At 42.1% G+C, this 19,525-nt stretch overlaps 1 protein-coding gene across 1 annotated transcript in view; it reads left to right on the top strand.

Moving 5' to 3' along the window:
- The window catches only part of LOC126412692 (brachyurin-like), a 344,847-nt gene that overhangs the window by 151,530 nt on the left and 173,792 nt on the right, over nt 1-19,525 (top strand). The window lies entirely within an intron of this gene.

Genomic DNA, 19,525 nt, shown 5'->3' with positions numbered 1-19,525 from the left:
CCTCATTTTGCGTTTGTTGATGTTCATCTTCTATCCTCCTTGCAAGACACTGTCCATTCCGTTCAACTGTTCTTCCAGGTCCATTGTTGTCTCTGACAGCATTACAATGTCGTCGCCAAACCTCAAAGTTTTTATTACCTCTCGATGGATTTTAATTCCGACGCCAAATTTTTCTTTTGTTTCCTTTACAGCTTGCTCAATATACAGATTGAATAACATTGGTGATAGGCTAAAACCCTCTCTTACTCCCTTTTCAACCGAACTGCTGCTTTCCTTTCTTGCCCCTCGACTCTTATAACTGCAGTTTGGTTTCTGTACAAATCGCAAACGATCAACACAACACGGTATCCGAGCTAGAGTACCCCAGGGAAACATCCTAGGGCCCATCTTATTCAACCTGTACATTAATGAGTTCCCAGAAACACAAAACACGACGTTAGCAGTCTACGTGGAAGACACAGCCTTCCTTGGGCAAGATTGGAAACCGTCGAACATTATTTCACGAATACAGACGGCAGTCAGAACTGCCGACCCTTGGTTGGAACGATGGCGTATTAAAGTAAACGTGGACAAGTGCGAAGCAATTCTGTTTACACGCAGACCGAAACTACTGCGCAAACATCAACACAGTAGACAGATAACACTACATACATGCCCAATACGTTTCCGAGAGAAAGTCAGATATCTAGGTGTCTGGCTGGACCGGAAACTTACATGGGGGGGAGGGGGGGGGGGGCACATCGAACACGTTGCCAACAGAGCGCACGCGAGGCTCAAACAACTCTACCCAATGCTCAGCACGGGAAGCAAACTGAATAGGAGGGTGTCGAGGTCCATACACATGACACTGATTAGACCTCTGATGACGTACGCAGCTCCCGTCTGGGGATATGCAGCTCCTACACGTCTGCGCCGCCTGCAGATCATACAGAACAAAGTGCTACGAATCATAAGCAACGCTCCACGCTACACACGCACCGTGGGTCTTCACAATGAATACAGCCTTGAAACCCTCAAGGAAGTGTTCGAAAAACACGCCACACGACTATGCAGGAACTCGAGACACTCGAACAATCCTTTCATCCTTACTCTGGGAAACTATTATCACAACCATAGGTGGAAGCATAAGAGGCCAAAGACACTACTAGCCAAGGCATAACCATCTATGCAAGCTAACAGACACCAACAAGCGACAAACGTCGGCAAGCCCCTGCCTGTCAGAAACGTTGACTGGATATACCAGCTGCTATTAAAGCCGATCAACAGACTACAGCAGGGAAACCGACGAGCTCGTCCACTGACGCACAAACAAATCGCCAATATCACGCTACACTGTGCATCTGATACATGAACTATCGGATACAAAACGATGATGAACCTATTACAGGTTCGCTGACGCTGACCGAGAGATCAACACCGGCACCCAGCGGCAGCCGCTGAGTAACAGCACTGCACAACGTCAAAGATACCGACATGCATGATACTCACCACTAACAAAGCCTACCCTTGCACGACCTGTCGCAGACAGGGAGACATCCGCTACTGCTTTTACTACCCGACCAAACTATTGCAGAGGATTTCTTCCCTTGGCTCTTGCCTTGGCACTTTTTTTCCTCTTCCCTTCAAACCGCTACACCTCGTTCGACTTTCGACTCAATCTATCTCCAGATGAGCACGTATTAATGGTTAACCTCAATCAGACGTTCGCAAACATCGCGGTACCCACATCCTGCGACACCTCACTTTAGTGAAACCTAACCCTTATGCGTTGGCCATTATGCCGGTGTGGGCGTGGAGGGGCTCCACCTCTAGAAAAAAAAAAAAAAAAAAAAAAAAAAAAACTATACAAATTGTAAATAGCCTTTCGCTCCCTGTATTTTACCCCTGTTACCTTCAGAATTTGAGAGAGAATATTCCAGTCAATATTGCCAAAAGCTTTCTCTAAGTCTACAAATGCTCGAAACGTAGGTTTGCCCTTCCTTTATCTATCTTCTAAGATAAGTCGTACGATCAGTATTGCCTCGCCTGTTCCAACATTTCTACGGAATCCAAAGTGATCTTCCCCAAAGTCAGCTTCTTTTCCATTTGCATCTATAGGATTGGTGTTAGTATTTTGCAGTCATGACCTATTAAACTGATAATTCGCTAAATTTCACTCCTGCCGACTCCCGCTTTCTTTGGGATTGGAATTATTATTTTCTCCTTGAAATCTAAGGTATTTCGACTGTCTCATACATTTTGCTCACCAGATGGTAGAGTTTTGTTTCCCAAGGCCATCACAGTTCTAATGGAATGGAATGTTGTCTACTCCCAGGGCCTTGTTTCGACTTAGGTCTTTCAATGCTCTGTCAAATTCGTTACGCAGTATCACATCTCCCATTTCATCTTCACGTACGACCTCTTCCGTTTCCATAATTGCCCTCAAGTACATCGCCCTTGTATAGACTCTTTATATACTCCTTCCATCTTTCTGCTTTCCCTTCTTCGGTTAGGACTGGTTTTCCATATGAGCTCTTGATATGCATACAGGTGGTTCTCATTTCTCCAGAGATCTCTTAATTTACCTGTCTGCAGTATCTATCTTACTCCTCGTGATATATGCCTCTACATCTTTACATTTGGTATCTAGCCATTCTTGCTTAGCCATTTTGCACTTCCCATCGATCTCATTTTTGAGACGTTTCTATTCCTTTTCGCCTGCTTCATTTACTGCATTTTTGTATTTTCTCCTTTCATCAATTAAATTCAATACCTCTTCTGTTACCCAATGATTTCTACTAGCCCTCGTCTTTTTACCTACTTGACCCTATGCTGCCTTTAATATTTCATTTGTCAAAACTACCCTTCTTCTTCTGCTGTATTCCTTTCCCCTGTATTTGTCAATCGTTTCGTGATACTTTCTCTGAAATTCTCTACAACCTGTGGTTTTTTCAGTTTATCCACATTCCATCTCCTTAAATTCACACCTTTTTGCAGTTTGTTAAGTTTTAATCTGCTGTACGTAATCAGTAAATTGTGGTCAGACTCCACATCTGCCCCTGGAAATGTCTTACAATTTAAAACCTCGTTCCTAAATCTCTGTCTTGCCGTTATATAATCTTCCAGTGTCTCCAGGCCTCGTCCACGTATACAATCTTCTTTCATTTAAGCTCCATTAATTTTTTCCATATTCTTCTCGCCATACTGGATCCGCCGTTATGAATTTTTCAGTTTTTGTATGTTTGTTGTGGTCTTCAGTCCTGAGACTGGTTTGATGCAGCTCTCCATGCTACTCTATCCTGTGCAAGCTTTTTCATCTCCCACTACCTACTGCAACCTACATCCTTCTGAATCTGCTTAGTGTATTCATCTCTTGGTCTCCCTCTACGACTTTTACCCTCCACGCTGCCCTCAAATACTAAATTGGTGATCCCTTGATGCCTCAGGACATTTCCTACCAACCGATCCCTTCTTCTGGTCAAGTTGTGCCACAAACTTCTCTTCTCCCCAATCCTATACAGTACTTCCTCATTAGTTATGTGATCTACCCACCTAATCTTCAGCATTCTTCTGTAGCACCACATTTCGAAAGCTTCTATTCTCTTCTTGTCCAAACTATTTATCGTCCATGTTTCACTTCCATACATGGCTACACTCCATACGAATACTTTCAGAAATGACTTCCTGACACTTAAATCAATACTGGATGTTAACAAATTTCTCTTCTTCAGAAACGCTTTCCTTGCCATTGCCAGCCTACATTTTGTATCCTCTCTACCATCAGTTATTTTGCTCCCCAAATAGCAAAACTCCTTTACTACTTTAAGTCCCTCATTTCCTAATCTAATTCCCTCAGCATCACCCGACTTAATTAGACTACATTCCATTATCCTTGTTTTGCTTTTGTTGATGTTCATCTTATATCCTCCTTTCAAGACACTGTCCATTCCATTCAACTGCTCTTCCAAGTCCTTTGCTGTCTCTGACAGAATTACAATGTCATCGGCGAACTTCAAAGTTTTTATTTCTTCTCCATGAATTTTAATACCTACTCCGAATTTTTCTTTTGTTTCCTTTACTGCTTGCTCAATATACAGATTGAACAACATCGGGGAGAGGCTACAACCCTGTCTTACTCCCTTCCCAACCACTGCTTCCCTTTCATGTCCCTCGACTCTTGTAACTGCCATCTGGTTTCTGTACAAATTGTAAATAGCCTTTCGCTCCCTGTATTTTAGCCCTGCCACCTTCAGAATTTGAAAGAGAGTATTCCAGTCAACATTGTCAAAAGCTTTCTCTAAGTCTACAAATGCTAGAAACGTAGGTTTGCCTTTCCTTAATCTTTCTTCTAAGATAAGTCGTAAGGTCAGTATTGCCTCACGTGTTCCAGTGTTTCTACGGAATCCAAACTGATCTTCCCCGAGGTTGGCTTCTACTAGTTTTTCCATTCGTGTTAGTATTTTGCAGCTGTGACTTATTAAACTGATAGTTCGGTAATTTTCACATCTGTCAACACCTGCTTTCTTTGGGATTGGAATTATTATATTCTTCTTGAAGTCTGAGGGTATTTCGCCTGTTTCATATAACTTGCTCACCAGATGGTAGAGTTTTGTCAGGACTGGCTCTCCCAAGGCCGTCAGTAGTTCCAATGGAATATTGTCTACTCCGGGGGCCTTGTTTCGACTCAGGTCTTTCAGTGCTCTGTCAAACTCTTCACGCAGTATCATATCTCCCATTTCATCTTCATCTACATCCTCTGCCATTTTCATAATATTGTCCTCAAGTACATCGCCCTTGCATAGACCCTCTATATACTCCTTCCACCTTTCTGCTTTCCCTTCTTTGCTTAGAACTGGGTTTCCCTCTGAGCTCTTGATATTCATACAAGTCGTTCTCTTATCACCAAAGGTCTCTTTAATTTTCCTGTAGGCAGTATCTATCTTACCCCTAGTGAGATAGGCCTCTACATCCTTACATTTGTCCTCTAGCCATCCCTGCTTAGCCATTTTGCACTTCCTGTCGATCTCATTTTTGAGACGTTTGTATTCCTTTTTGCCTGCTTCATTTACTGCATTTTTATATTTTCTCCTTTCATCAATTAAATTCAATATTTCTTCTGTTACCCAAGGATTTCTACTAGCCCTCGTCTTTTTACCTACTTGATCCTCTGCTGCCTTCGCTATTTCATCCCTCAAAGCTACCCATTCTTCTTCTACTGTATTTCTTTCCCCCATTCCTGTCAATTGTTCCCTTATGCTCTCCCTGAAACTGTGTACAACCTCTGGTTCTTTCAGTTTATCCAGGTCCCATCTCCTTAAATTCCCACCTTTTTGCAGTTTCTTCAGTTTTAATCTACAGGTTTAACCAATAGATTATGGTCAGAATCCACATCTGCCCCTGGAAATGTCTTACAATTTAAAACCTGGTTCCTAAATCTCTGTCTTACCATTATATAATCTATCTGATACCTTTTAGTATCTCCAGGGTTCTTCCATGTATACAACCGTCTTTCATGATTCTTAAACCAAGTGTTAGTTATGTTTATGTTGTGCTCTGTGCAAAATTCTACCAGGCGGCTTCCTCTTTCATTTCTGTCCCCCAATCCATATTCACCTACTATGTTTCCTTCTCTCCCTTTTCCTTCACTCGAATTCCAGTCACCCATGACTATTAAATTTTCGTCTCCCTTCACAATCTGAATAATTTCTTTTATTTCATCATACATTTCTTCAATTTATTCGTCATCTCCAGAGCCAGTTGGCATATAAACTTGTACTACTGTAGTAGGTGTGGGCTTCGTATCTATCTTGGCCACAATAATGCGTTCACTATGCTGTTTGTAGTAGCTTACCCGCATTCCTATTTTCCTACTCATTATTAAATCTACTCCTGCATTACCCCTATTTGATTTTGTGTTTATAACCCTGTAGTCACCTGACCAGAAGTCTTGTTCCTCCTGCCACCGAACTTCACTAATTCCCACTATATCTAACTTCAACCTATCCATTTCCCTTTTTAAATTTTCTAACCTACCTGCCCGATTAAGGGATCTGACATTCCACGCTCCGATCCGTAGAACGTCAGTTTTCTTTCTCCTCATAACGACATCCTCTTGAATAGTCCCCGCCCGGAGATCCGAATGGGGGACTATTTTACCTCCGGAATATTTAACCCAAGAGGACGCCATCATCATTTAATCATACAGTAAAGCTGCATGCCCTCGAGAAAAATTACGGCTGTAGTTTCCCCTTGCTTTCAGCCGTTCGCAGTACCAGCACAGCAAGGCCGTTTTTGTATATAAGTCGTTATCAGAAGACCATTTTTGGCCATATTGGAGCAGGTTTCTTAAATTGCGGCTAGGTTTCCGGGATTCTGTCCAGCTGTGCGGCCGCATACTCTTTCAGAGCAGAGAGGGATGAAAATACCTTACGGAGGCGCCAGCACGGTCTCTAACTCTGAGGAGCGCCACGAGCTCCAGCCGTTGCCTACTCTGATAACTGGCAACGCTGGGGTAAACGTCACGTTGGCCCACTCTTTCTGTTGCCAACTGTTTCTAGAAGAGGATTTATGTACTCGAAAAATAGTAGCTATCACTTCATAGAGTAATACTTCACGTGTTTGCTTTAAGCTACGCATATTAAACTCTGTGGAAGGACACTCACCACTCAAAAACTGACGCAAAACTCAATGGTGAATGACCACGTTGTGGACAGACGCTATTGACTGTAGCGTCAACTGCCCCTTGGCATTGCCCATGACCCCAAACCCGCCTTCTTACGTGCTCGCCACTGCATTTACATCTACAGCAATACTCCGGAAGCCACCTGAAGGTGTGTGACGGAGGGTACTTCTGGTACCACCAACTGATCTCTTCATCCGTGTTCCATTCACGAATGGCGTCAGCTTTAATGTCTCGATTTTTTTTTTCTCGTTGTGGTTGTTCTGGGACACATATTTTGGAGGAAGTAACATGTTGTCCGACTCTTCCCGAAAGTGACTTCCCGAAATTTCAACAGTAAATGTCTCCGTGATGCACAACGCCTCTATTATAGTGTCTGCCACTGGAGTTTCAACATCTTTGTAATGCTCTCGCGCCAACTGAATGACCCCGTGAAAAAAACCAACTTTCTTCTTTAGGTCTTCTCTATCTCTACTATTATCCCTACCTGTTAAATGTCCGAAATTGATTAACAGTACTCAAGAACCGATCGAACAAGCACCTTTTAAAACACTTCTTTATTGGATGAGTTACATTTCCTGTCTGGCATCTGCTTTTCCTACTATTGGTTGTATGTGGTCATTCCACGTAGAGTCGCACCGGATAGTTACTTCTCGATATTTCAAGGTAGGTACTGTTTCCAGCAATTGGCCATCAATAGTGTTATAGTAAAGTAATGGATTTATTTTCCTGTGTACACTCAATATGTTACATTTGTTTACGTTGAGGGTCAGCTAAAAAATCCTGCATCATTCGTCAAAACTCTGCACGCCGTTCTGAAAATCGACACCATATTCTGGCTTTGCTACTTTCTTATAGACAGCCCCATCATCTGCTAACAGTCGAAAAGAGCTTCCGACGCCTTCTATTAGATCATTTACACACAACGTAAACAGTAGCGGTCTTATCACTCTCCCTTGGGATCCTCCGGAAATTACCATAACATCTGATGCCTCATTAAGAGCGGCGTGTTGATTTCTATCTGCAAAGAGGTTTTGAATCCAGTTGAAAATCTGATCCGATGCCCTGTAAGTTCGTATTTCTTTCAGAAAGCTGCAGTGTAGGACGACGTCAAGTGCGTTCCTGAAGTCAAGGAACGCTCCGTCAACCTTGGCGCCGCTCTCTACAGCGCTATGGAGGAACACAGAGAACTGAGTTTCGTAAGATCGTTGTTTGAGTAATCGATTTTGATTTTTATAGAGGCGATTTCCTTTCTCCAATAACCTCATAATTCTTGAGCATAAAAAATGTTCCATAACTCTACAACAGATGGACGTCAACAGTGTAGCCTGTAATTATGTGCATATCTTGAAAACGGGAATGACTTGCCCCTTTTTTCCAGTCGCTAGGTACCCTTCGTTTCTCCAGTGAATCACGATAAACTGCTGCTAGAAGAGATGCAAGTTCTTCTGCACGCTTTGTAATATCATAAAGGTATCTCATCTGGTCCTGATGCCTTTTGACTACAAAACTATTGCACTTGTTATATCCGCTTTCAGTTGTCTCAATATTTTCCATTTCCAAAACCGTCCGATGATTGAAACGAGAGATCATGTTTTGATCTTCCATGGTGAAACAGATCCGGAATATCGAATTCAGTATTGCAGCTTTTCCTGCACCCTTTTTCCGTTCCGGTGTCATTTGGTTCAAATGGCTCTGAGCACTATGGGACTTAACATCTATGGTCATCAGTCCCCTAGAACTTAGAACTACTTAAACCTAACTAACCTAAGGACATCACACAACACCCAGTCATCACGAGGCAGAGACAATCCCTGACCCCGCCGGGAATCGAACCCGGGAACCCGGGCGCGGGAAGCGAGAACGCTACCGCACGACCACGAGCTGCGGACCCGGTGTCATTATGGAGACTGAGTACAGAATAGATTATTTCGAACAGCTTATTGATATTATGTAAGACTAAAACCTCTTAGAGCTGTTAACCAGACTGTTTGACAAAATTTTACTTTCAAAATCATTGAAATCTTGTTTCATTGTTTTCCTTTCGCTAATTTTCGCTTTGGTCAACCTTTATTTGTCAGCTCGGTTTTGACTTTTCTTGAATCTGTGGCGGAACTCTCTTTGTTTACGTGCTGTTACACTGCAGTGGGTCTTTGCCACCCTTTAAGATCTTACTCGGAACGTAATTGTCTAAGGTGTACTGAAAGATGCTTTTGCATTTTTCCATTTGCGCTGTACATCTTCCTCCCCAGCACTGAGTATTTTTGTTAACCAAAAACATTTTCCTACCTGTCTTGACATTCTTGCAATACCCGTAATCGCACATGCTACCACAACACTATGATCACTAATACCACCTATACGTTAAGTGATTTGAGAAGTTCAGGCCTGTTTGTTGCTGAGAATCTAAGATTTTACTTTCACGAGGTGGTTCTCTATCACCTAATTTCGGACAAGAGATGCCCAACAATGTCACATGAATGCCTGCCTCTTGCACCAGTTTTGATAACATGACTCTTCCACGAACTGCCTATTGGCTTCTGTCTCGGGTTCTTCGGCCGACGTTCATCTAATGATTTTTCTGACGTTTCGCCAGCACGAGTGGCTGGCATTGTCAAAGCTTCACCCTCCATTGCCGGTGGTGAAATGGAGGCGAGCTCGCGGCCGTAGACTATATGTACCTGGCGCGCCAACGTCCGAGGGCTTCTCCGCGGTCATTTCCGGTGCGGTTCTCCTCTTGCTACCTGCGACGGTCGTTCGCTGCAGTACGGGAAGCCAGGATCCGTTTACCTTAAGGCTTTCCTCTTTCTTGTTCAAACTGTTCGCGTGTTTTTGGATTTCTACAGCTTCTCTGAACAAGCGCGTGTGATAGTGCTTCTCTACAGCCAGAACTTCCGTGTCGGCGAATTTTATTACGTGGTCGGTCTCATTCAGTGCGTGCTCTGCCACGGCCGATTTCTCCACCTGCCCCAACCTGCAATGTCGCTTATGCTCTTTGATCCTGGTGTTAATTGATCGTCCAGTCATTCCGACATAAACTTTTCCGCATGTGCATGGTATACGGTATATTCCCGACATTGCAAGTGGGTCTCTTTTCTCCTTCGCCGATCTAAGACACTCTTTGATCTTCCTTGTCGGTTTGAAAATCGTCTTTACGTCGTGTTTGCGCAATATACGGCCGATTCTGTCCGTCACTCTAGGAATGTATGGCAGAAAGGCCGTACCCGACATTTCTTTTTCTGGTTCCTTACTTCGCCGAGTGTGTGGCTCTGTTACACTTCTAATGTAACTTGTGGAGTACCCATTGCTCCTCAGAACAGTTTCCAGGTGTTGCATTTCTCGTTTGAGGTGTTGAGGCTCACATACTCGTCCTGCTCTCGTTACGAGTGTACTAATCATGCCTCTTTTCTGGCTCGGGTGGTGGTTTTACAGTTTGTGCAGGTATCGGTCCGTGTGCGTCGGTTTTCGATACACGCTGTGTCCCAGCTGGGAGTTCCAGTATCAAGAGTGTGCCGAGATTACCAAATTTCACGCGTTATCTCTCACCACGGGCAACGCAGTGGCCGACGGCCTTCTGTTAACAACCGACACCAGAACCGTCTGCGTAGAGTTGGCCACGCAGATAGTCCGACATGAATCCCAGCGAACATTTATGGGACATAATCGAGAGGTTTACTTGCGCACAAAAACCTGCACCTCTGTCTTTTCGCAGTTGTCAACAGCTATGGATCAATATTTCTCCAGGGGACATCTAAAGAAGTGTCGAGTCCATATTACTTCACGTTGCTGCTCTATACCGGGCAAAAGGATGTTCGACATGATATTAGGAGGTATCTAGTGACTGTTGTCAATTCAGTGTATGTGTACAACGATCATATGAGAGTTGAGTATTGGTGTAACTGATAAAAATTAGTATTTTGGGAATAAATATTTATAAGTAATTGAGCAGTTGTAATATTTAAGTTACGTGCGACCGACAGGGTTTGTTGTTGAGTGGAGCCCCCGTTTGCACAAACAAATAAACAAAAAATGTTCAAATGTGTGTGAAATCTTATAGGACTGAACTGCTAAGGTCATCAGTCCCTAAGCTTACGCACTACTTAACCTAAACTATCCTAAAGACAAACATACACACCCATGCCCGAGGCAGGACTCGAACCTCTGCCGAGACCAGCCGCACAGTCCATGACTGCACCGCCTCAGGCCGCTCGGCTAATCCCGCACCGCTTGCACAAACAAATCAGCGACATCTCGTATGTCGTTCTCAATGTATTAAAGTTACAGTAGCCACATCGGTTGCCGCCGAAGTGAAGTTACAACGCGTAGGTTTACAGTTTACACTAACAGTCTTTACGACAACAGATTTTTGAAAATAAAATAACATGTGTTCTCAACTAACATTCTACGCTGACTTCAAAACTGTAGTTAGATTCCATCTATCACGTAAAGTTTTTGTACGAGAAAATTAGTTTATGTTATTTTAAGTTATGAAAGCTTTTTGGACAGCGAACTGGGTGCATGAGAATTCACTACTTTTAATATGAGAGGGGAAACGAGGCAATAAAGACCATCAGTGTGTAAATATTTTGTCAAATCGAAGACATTTTATGTCTGAAACTGAAAACATCTACGATGAACAGCTTGTAGACCACAAAGAAATTCGGAATAGGAATTAAAATCCATGGAGAAGAAATAAAAACTTTGTGGTTTGACGATGAAACTGTAATTCTGTCAGAGACAGCAAAGGACCTGGAAGAGCAGCTGAACGGAATGGACAGTGTCTTGAGGATATAAGAAGAACATCAACAAAAGCAAAACGAGGATAAGGGAATGTAGTCGAATGAAACCGGGTGATGCTGCGGGAATTAGATTAGGAAATGAGATGCTTAAAGTAGTAAATGAGTTTTGCTATTTGGGGAGCAAAATAACTGATGATGGTCGAAGTAGAGAGGATATAAAATGTAGACTGACAATGGCAAGGAAAGTGTTTCTGAAGAAGAGAAGTTTGTTAACTAGTACAGTATAGATTTAAGTGTCAGGAAGTCGTTTCTGAAAGTATTTGTATGGAGTGTAGCCATGTATGGAAGTGAAACGTGGACGATAAATAGTTTAGACAAGAAGAGAATAGAAGCTTTCGAAATGTGGTGCTACAGAAGAATGCTGAAGATTAGATCGATAGATGACATAACAAATGAGGAGGTATTGAATATGATTGGAGAGAGAGAAATTTGTGGCACAACTTGACTAGAAGAAGGGACGGTTGGTAGGGCATATTCTGAGGCATCATGGGATCACCAATTTAGTACTGGAGGGCATCGTGGAGGGTGAAAATCGTAGAGGGAGAGCAAGAGATGAATACACTAAACAGATTCAGAAGGATGTAGGTTGCAGTAGGTACTGGGAGATGAAGAAACGTGCACAAGATACAGTAGCATGGAGAGCTGCATCAAACGAGTCTCTGGACTGAAGACAACAACAACAACATTTCGCCCCTTAGGGGTTGATTTTCCAAAAGCAGTGAAATGAGTATTTATTTCTATTACAGGAGCCAAACATTAATTTTCATAAATCCAACTTCAAAAAAGCTTGCATTTCCATAAAAAATTTCATTCCCTCTTCCCGTCCGCCATAGGGGTGAATTTCCAAAAACAATGAAACACAAATTTTTTTGTTTATAACCAATTTTCATAGATCTCGCTTTAAACTTAAATTAGTAGTTTTTTAATAATGATTTATTTTCAAAAATCCCTGACGGAGTGGGGATTTTCTCTGCCAGGGGACTGGGTGTTTGTGTTGTCCTCATCATTATCATTCGGGACAGTGGCGAGATTGCATTGTGTAAAAATTGGACTGTGTCAAAATTGGGACTTTGTACGGGCGCTGATTACCCCGCATCTGAGCGCCCCACAAACCAAATATCGTCATCATCATCATCGGAAATTTTCTGAACTGTCAACCTGAGAACGGCTATAAAGCCGAAATCATGATTTTCTGAATAATGCGAATAGTAATTTACAGTTTAATGGGGAAATTTCTTTCAAAACGTTTGCGTATGATGCGGGAATGTCGCGAGTTTTCTGTTATACTTGTGAACTCGTGTTTTCGTCCTCTTTTCTGAGCTTGTCGAGTGCACTTGTATCTGACAACAGACTCAGCAGAGACTAGCGAGTCTAGTCTATAGGCCCACGGAGACGGCGAGTACGGAGGTGACGTCACAGGACTCGCTGGCGAGTTTAAAGCAGGTATACGGAGCTCATTTCTGATCTATACCGTCTTCCCAGGGACGCGGCACAATACGCACCGTTCCTACTCTTTCGCCGGTGGCCATTATCCAGAGAGATGTAATGATTGCGACCAAGGCAGCAGGTTTCACACATTCCCACTTCAGCCAAAGAATGACCGTATGGAATTTACTGATATCTTAAGATTAAAGTCTCATTAAATGAGCCGCCACAGATTTTTTTATACTGAGATAACGACAGAAATCAGCTGCATGCTACATCATCTCCATCTTTACTCAGGAAAGTTTTACGATAGAAAACAGTGATAAGCAGTTGGTTAAGGGCGATCGATTTCAAATACCGTATACGGGGTGTGTTTTGAAACAAAGTACCGTTTTGGAATTCCGCCTCTGCATCGCCGCGAGCGGCACTTGGCGCATGCACGCTGTGTACTGCACTGTGTTGGCAATCCACAGATGCCAATACAGAGTAATTCGGTGTGTTTACGTTTGTTTTCTAGTATTTAAGATGCCTCCTTCGACTGAGATGCCCGCCGACACTGAAATACCAGCTGTGATTCGTTTTTCTTAGGGCTTAAAGCGTGAAAACGACTGAAATAACAGTCGGACCAGTGACGTGAATGGAGGAAACCTTATGAGCGCTGGTATAGCACGGAAATGGGCGATAGCTTGTAAAGATAGAAATACAAATTGGTATGATGAGGAACGAAGTGAGCGACCTTCAGTCATTACTGCCGAACTGGTGCAAAAATTGATGAAAAAGTGAGAGAGATCAGACGTTTTGCTATTTCGACGTTATGCGGTGAGATTCCTCAGGTGTCAAGAAATGTCCTCTATGCAGTTGTTATAGAATGCTTAAATTATCGGAAGTGATGCACGCAGTTGGTACCGAAAGTGCTAACAGAGTGCTAACAGAGCTAGCCAGTTGTTAGACTTTCCTAGAACGGTGTAGTGAGGAAGGTGACCAGTTTTTGACCCATATTGTCACAGGCAGCGAAACATGGGTGACTTACGTTACATTTGAATCCAATTAGCAATCCTTGGGATAGCGGCATTCAACAGTATCCAAGAAAGTGAAGTTCAAGCAAATAATCTCAGCTCAGAAAATCATGTGTACCGTTTTTAGGTACTCTAAGGGGTTGTTACTCGTAGATTTTTTGCCCCTTGGTGACGCCATCAATTCTATTACTTACTATGAGACCTTAAAAAACTACACCATTCAATCCAAAACAAAAGGCGTGGCATGCTGAGTCGGAGGATACTTTAGCTCCATGACAATGCCCGTGCACACAGGACCAATGGGACTCAAGAGCTAATCGGATCATTTGGCTGAGAACAACTTGATCACCCTCCATACAACTCCGATCTACATCACCCAGTCATTACCACATGTTGTTGCACTTGAAGAAGCATCTAGGTGGTCAGTACCATAATGACGATGACGATATCAAAATGACTGTGTTGAAATGGTTGTCTCATCACGCAGCAGATTTCTACAAGGAAAGTATTCAGAAGCTGTTGTACGATACGATAAGTGCCTTAATATTGGTGGGAATTACGTAGGAAAGTAGGTTAAAGTACAGGGTATCATGCAAAAATAAAATTGCCAATTAAAATATACTTGTTTTATTTTTATTTCAAAAGGATATTTACTTTAAAAAAAAAACACAGCTCAAAATAAATTTTCAGGTGAAATTTCTAAAGGTAACTGACACCAATCCTTCCCAGTGTTTTAAGTACTCACACCACAGTTCCCAGAAGAAAGTAGCCACTTGAAGACTTACGCAGGTAAGAAGTGAAAATACCGGTGTTTTGAAGTGTTTCAGAAATAATCATATAGCTGTGATTAAGGTTCTCTGGAATTACTATTGCTTTGGAAATAATAGTTTTTCAGGACAAGTTTAGCCAACTTAAAACCTGTTTCTTAATTAAAACACTACGATTTTGATTCTTGGAAGCAACCAGTCTGGAATTTAGTGATTGGTGTTATTTGACGATGTGTCTTTGTACAGTTGCTGCCCAGTTACACTTTAATGTTAACTTTATAACATAAGCGCTTGTCTGTTGAAAAGTAAGTTGATTTGGTCTATGTAATTAACTTCGGGTAGCTACAGTAGTTATTTCGTTCTTATTGTGTTTATATTAGATCAGAATAGAAATACAAGTTTAATTTTCTCAGACCTCAGCTTAGATATTATGAATGAAAAGCTTATATTGGCCATCAATGCATTGTTCCAGGACAAAATAATATTGAAATACTAAATTATCAAAACTGACTCGAAGTGAATACTATTTTTGATATAAAGTAACTGAAATACATGCGCCACTAGAAAAACGCAATGTTAAACACCAAAAAATTGTAATCTCTCAGGTTTTCTCTGCGTAATTGCTTACTAGTGTGCTTCCGAGTGTTTTGTAGAGTTGTTGTTTCAATTTCATGCACAATATTTCGACTGCTGACGAAGCCCTGTGATACAGTGTCATGCTGCTTAATGTTCATAGGGAAGGTGTTCTTTATTATTTGCTTTCTACATTTGATACGATCTGATTTCATTCATGCGATGGAATGTTTGGCAGTAGTTAACGCTCTTGCTTGTGTGCTCTAGAGAAGGCACAGCGGTAGGCTTTACCTGTGTGCGAAGGACGAGGGTGCCAAGTTAATTGACAGCAGTAAAAGCGTACTTCAGCTGAGAGCCGAGGAGAGATTTTTTTCTGAAGAACAGACGGGCATACCTGGGTAAAACGTTTGCCAACAGCCGAGTCTCCTGGTCTTATCGTGCAGACACAGGGGTTGGCGCCGGTCGGTTGGCGGCCGTGTCCAGGGCCAAGAAATCGCTGCAGCTTTAACCTGCGTATTGTATGATCCGATATCTAGCAGTAAAGTAGAGTATGGGCCCTTGTTAGATAGAAAGCGGATGAGATGACTGAAGATTTTGCGAACTCCGTGGGACAGTGCAGTGACGCCCAGGCGTTCAGACTATGCTACAAAACATATTTGTGGAGGCAAGAGGCTTTTAGCGAGTTTATAACCTTTGTTTAGAAAGTTCGAAATGGACGCAACAGGAGAGAGAGCGATCTTTTTATGAAGGTCTGTGGTTCAATACAAGTCATGCTTTTAGCAGGGACACGGCGTAAACTCATGGGAAAGAGGGCCCGGAGCTGTATCTTTTTTCCTTTTTCTCCAAATTAATTTTTAAAGTCGCTTGTTGGTACGCTGTATACGCTGAGCAGGGGGCGGCCTCCCAGCGTCGAATGACGAGCTCTAGGTCATTATTAGCTTGTGCTAATGAATGCAAATGTGCTATGCTATCGAGCTGCAGAGGAAAGCTGTGGAGAACAGAGAAGGACTCTCTTGTACTGGCGCTTCGCTAGTTAAGAACAGCAGGTCTTTACCTAGACAGTGAGACTTGTGTCCTTTGTTAGTGTGCCACTTAGAGCCTGTGCCAGTCACCATCTGAACCCTCAGAGGTACTGCTTCTTTCATCATGCACAGAACAAGTTGTGTGTGGGTGTACTTACTTGTTTTGAGTCAGCCGTCTAAACATTGGCATATACTGTCATGCCTAATCATGTAATGGAGCCAATTTGTTTGGCAGACCAGCAAATGGGTCCATCTGCATACTGGAATTCACTGCAGTTTCAGAGGCTCTTAGGGTAGTACCTGCATTCCAAATCAGCCGAATGCAAGACCGCATACTTGCCCATATCCGTGCGCGCGCCGTTACAGATTGCCAATGTCCGCGACTGCACTGGGCGAGCCCGTCACACTGAACCACCCTCACCTGGAGAAGGCTATGGTGGAGGGCTCCAATATATGCTTCTCAGCACCCTTTTCTTTGAAACCACGTTTTTCTTTGTGCAACAGTTCAGTACAGATGCTTGAGAGTAACCTAGCTTTTGGGCCATACCACAGATTCGCATTTGTGAAGTGAGATAAAGCGATTAGTTCTGGTTGGTGTTGGTGTGTTAATCCACAGCTGATCACTTTTTTAACCAAAGACTGCATATTATTGAAAGCAATTGTCAAATAAAATGTTTGTGTGGCATTCCTTTAGCCATCCTTTGTCATTTGATATTAAGGAAGAATAAAGCAGTTTTTATTTAGACCACAACTTCTCCCAGTGTTCTATTTATATTACCTTCGCCATTTTATTAAAATCACGGATTTGTCCAAAATCAAGGTTCAGTCATAATGAAATTGAATATACTCATTAACAATTTTTGACATTTTGATTAACATCCAAGAATATTATTTTTATTCAGAGTATTAATTTTAAACAGCACCCTGTCAGTCAGATCCTTTTCTTTTATGCACCAAGCAACAGTTCACAATTGCTGATGAAAACAACCACCATCTTACAACTAGCAACCACTGCCAGAATCTTGCAATTGGCGACCCTGCCAGGATTTGAACCTGGAATCTTCTGACTTCTTCCTTAGGTGCTTCGAGTTTTGCTGTTTTGTTTACCTGCTGCTTGGATTCCAACCTGACTGTGCACTGTCTTGTACTTTTGGTGCTCTGCAGCTTGTGGAAAGGCTAAATGTCATATTAGTAACTAACTGATCGATCAAAACTGCTTTGTGGTAGTATTTTATATCACTAAACTAGTTCTGGGTGTTGTCCACCGTCAGAAATATCTGTATTACACAAAAGAAATATATTTCTTATAGTAAATTACTTCCAGTGTATGTTATAGAGTTTCCCCAATGACAATATTTCACAGTGTTCATGTAATAATATGACTAGTTGAAAACAGCTCCTATTGGAGCACTAAAAATGCGAATATATTCCTGTTTATTTAAAAGACTGACTGAAAAGTGGGGTACCAACTGCTTCATTTTACCTACATAACCACCTTTAAAAATTTTCCCAAAAATGTTGGCACACAAAAATATTAGCACTTTTTTAAGAAGCAATTCACCACAAACTCCCATTAGTTCCTTTAACTGTAACTTATGCACACCCACTAGTCCATTGCTGAAAATTTCTCATACCCATCCACTCCCACTTGCATTTTCTCACTCACTCATTCAGCTGCATTCATTGTCATAATCTCTCTGTGTATTTCTGTTATTGTCTCTTGCATCACAGCCACAGTCACCTTGATTCTGTCCTGTTTCTACAGTCTCCTCTCACTGTCACTGCCTCTGTCCTCCTCACTGTCATTTTTATATGCTCTGTCTCTTACCATCACTGACTCTCACCTATTTTCCTCTTTATCACCCCCCCCCCCTCCTAACACTGACTCTTTTCCTAGCATTGTTCTGTCACAGTCAGCTATGTTCCACTTCAATGTCTCTCTCTGTTTCTCTCACGTTGCCATTGTCTCTTTCCAACTTTCTGTAACACAACCACTTCGACTGTCTTCCAGTATTTGGACATCTCCACACACACACACACACACACACACACACACACACACACACATATATATATATATATATATATATATATATATATATATAATATTAATGTAACACATCCAATGATATGTTCAGTGCAGATGCACACCTGGCTTGAACTCTTACGAAATTCGGTGAAATAAAATGCCACAAGTAATGACCATAATGGGCATGGGGCACTACAAGGATAGTTTGTGGATAAGTTGAGAATTTGGAATTTTTGCAGTTCCAGCGATCTCTGTGTCTGGATAGCACAGTAGTCAGGGTATCTCTCTAGTAAACAGGAGACCCTGGTCCGAACCACAGTCCAGCACAAAATTACAACTTGCCCCATTGATTTCAATCAATGCCCACTCACACCCAATTCCTTTGTGTCTCTTTCCCCATATGTATTACTTTTCCATTTCTTTGCTACTGCCACTGTCTTCTTCTCTCTCAGCATAGAAAAACACGAATATGTTCTCATGCGAACATTTTTGGGAAAATAATGTAGACAATTTATGGCAAATTTCTCCAAGTCACATCACTTTGTAAACTACATTTTCCTGTCAAAACGGGTTTTACGTACGTATTTTACGTGTACAAGTAGGGTAATTTTGAACTTCTGCATCTTGAAAATTGATAAAGATATCATGAAAATTTTCAAGCTTGTTAGAGATGGGGATCTTACAACTGCATCGTAAAAATTACAACTAGTTGCTGTGCATAGCCATCTTGGAATCCTCGACTGGGTTTTCGTCCGCTGGTGACCGCGAAAATATAGTAGAAAACCCTTTTCTTGTGATTTTCCGAGTAACCTCCAGTGAATAACGGTGCCATCGTAAGTCCCATCAAGCCCACCGTGGACCACATCAAATCCAGAAAGAACTCACACATTTGATCCATTTGCCTAAACTAGAAGAAATCTCTAATATTCATACTTTGACTCTGCACTGAACGATAGTGACACTATGATGCTCCTTCCATTGTACATACAAATGTTCCCTAGCCCAGCGGCTATCCAAAATATTTGACCCTACCTCTTCATCACCAATAGAACGTCAGATATGAGCACCTAAAAATCCCACTTGCATATTGATTGCATGTTTTATGAACACACACATGTAAGCAGTACACGGATTTTTTTATGAAATGTATGCAGTTGTCATTAACAATTCCTGTATGTGCGAAGATTATTTTTGGTATACATCAAAAATACATAGGGGAAGGTGGGGCAAGACGGG

Source organism: Schistocerca serialis, chromosome 7, assembly GCF_023864345.2.
Source record: "Schistocerca serialis cubense isolate TAMUIC-IGC-003099 chromosome 7, iqSchSeri2.2, whole genome shotgun sequence".
Lineage (NCBI taxonomy): Eukaryota > Metazoa > Arthropoda > Insecta > Orthoptera > Acrididae > Schistocerca > Schistocerca serialis.
The sequence above is the reverse complement of the archived record's forward strand: the minus strand, read 5'-3'. Positions and strand labels throughout refer to the sequence as shown.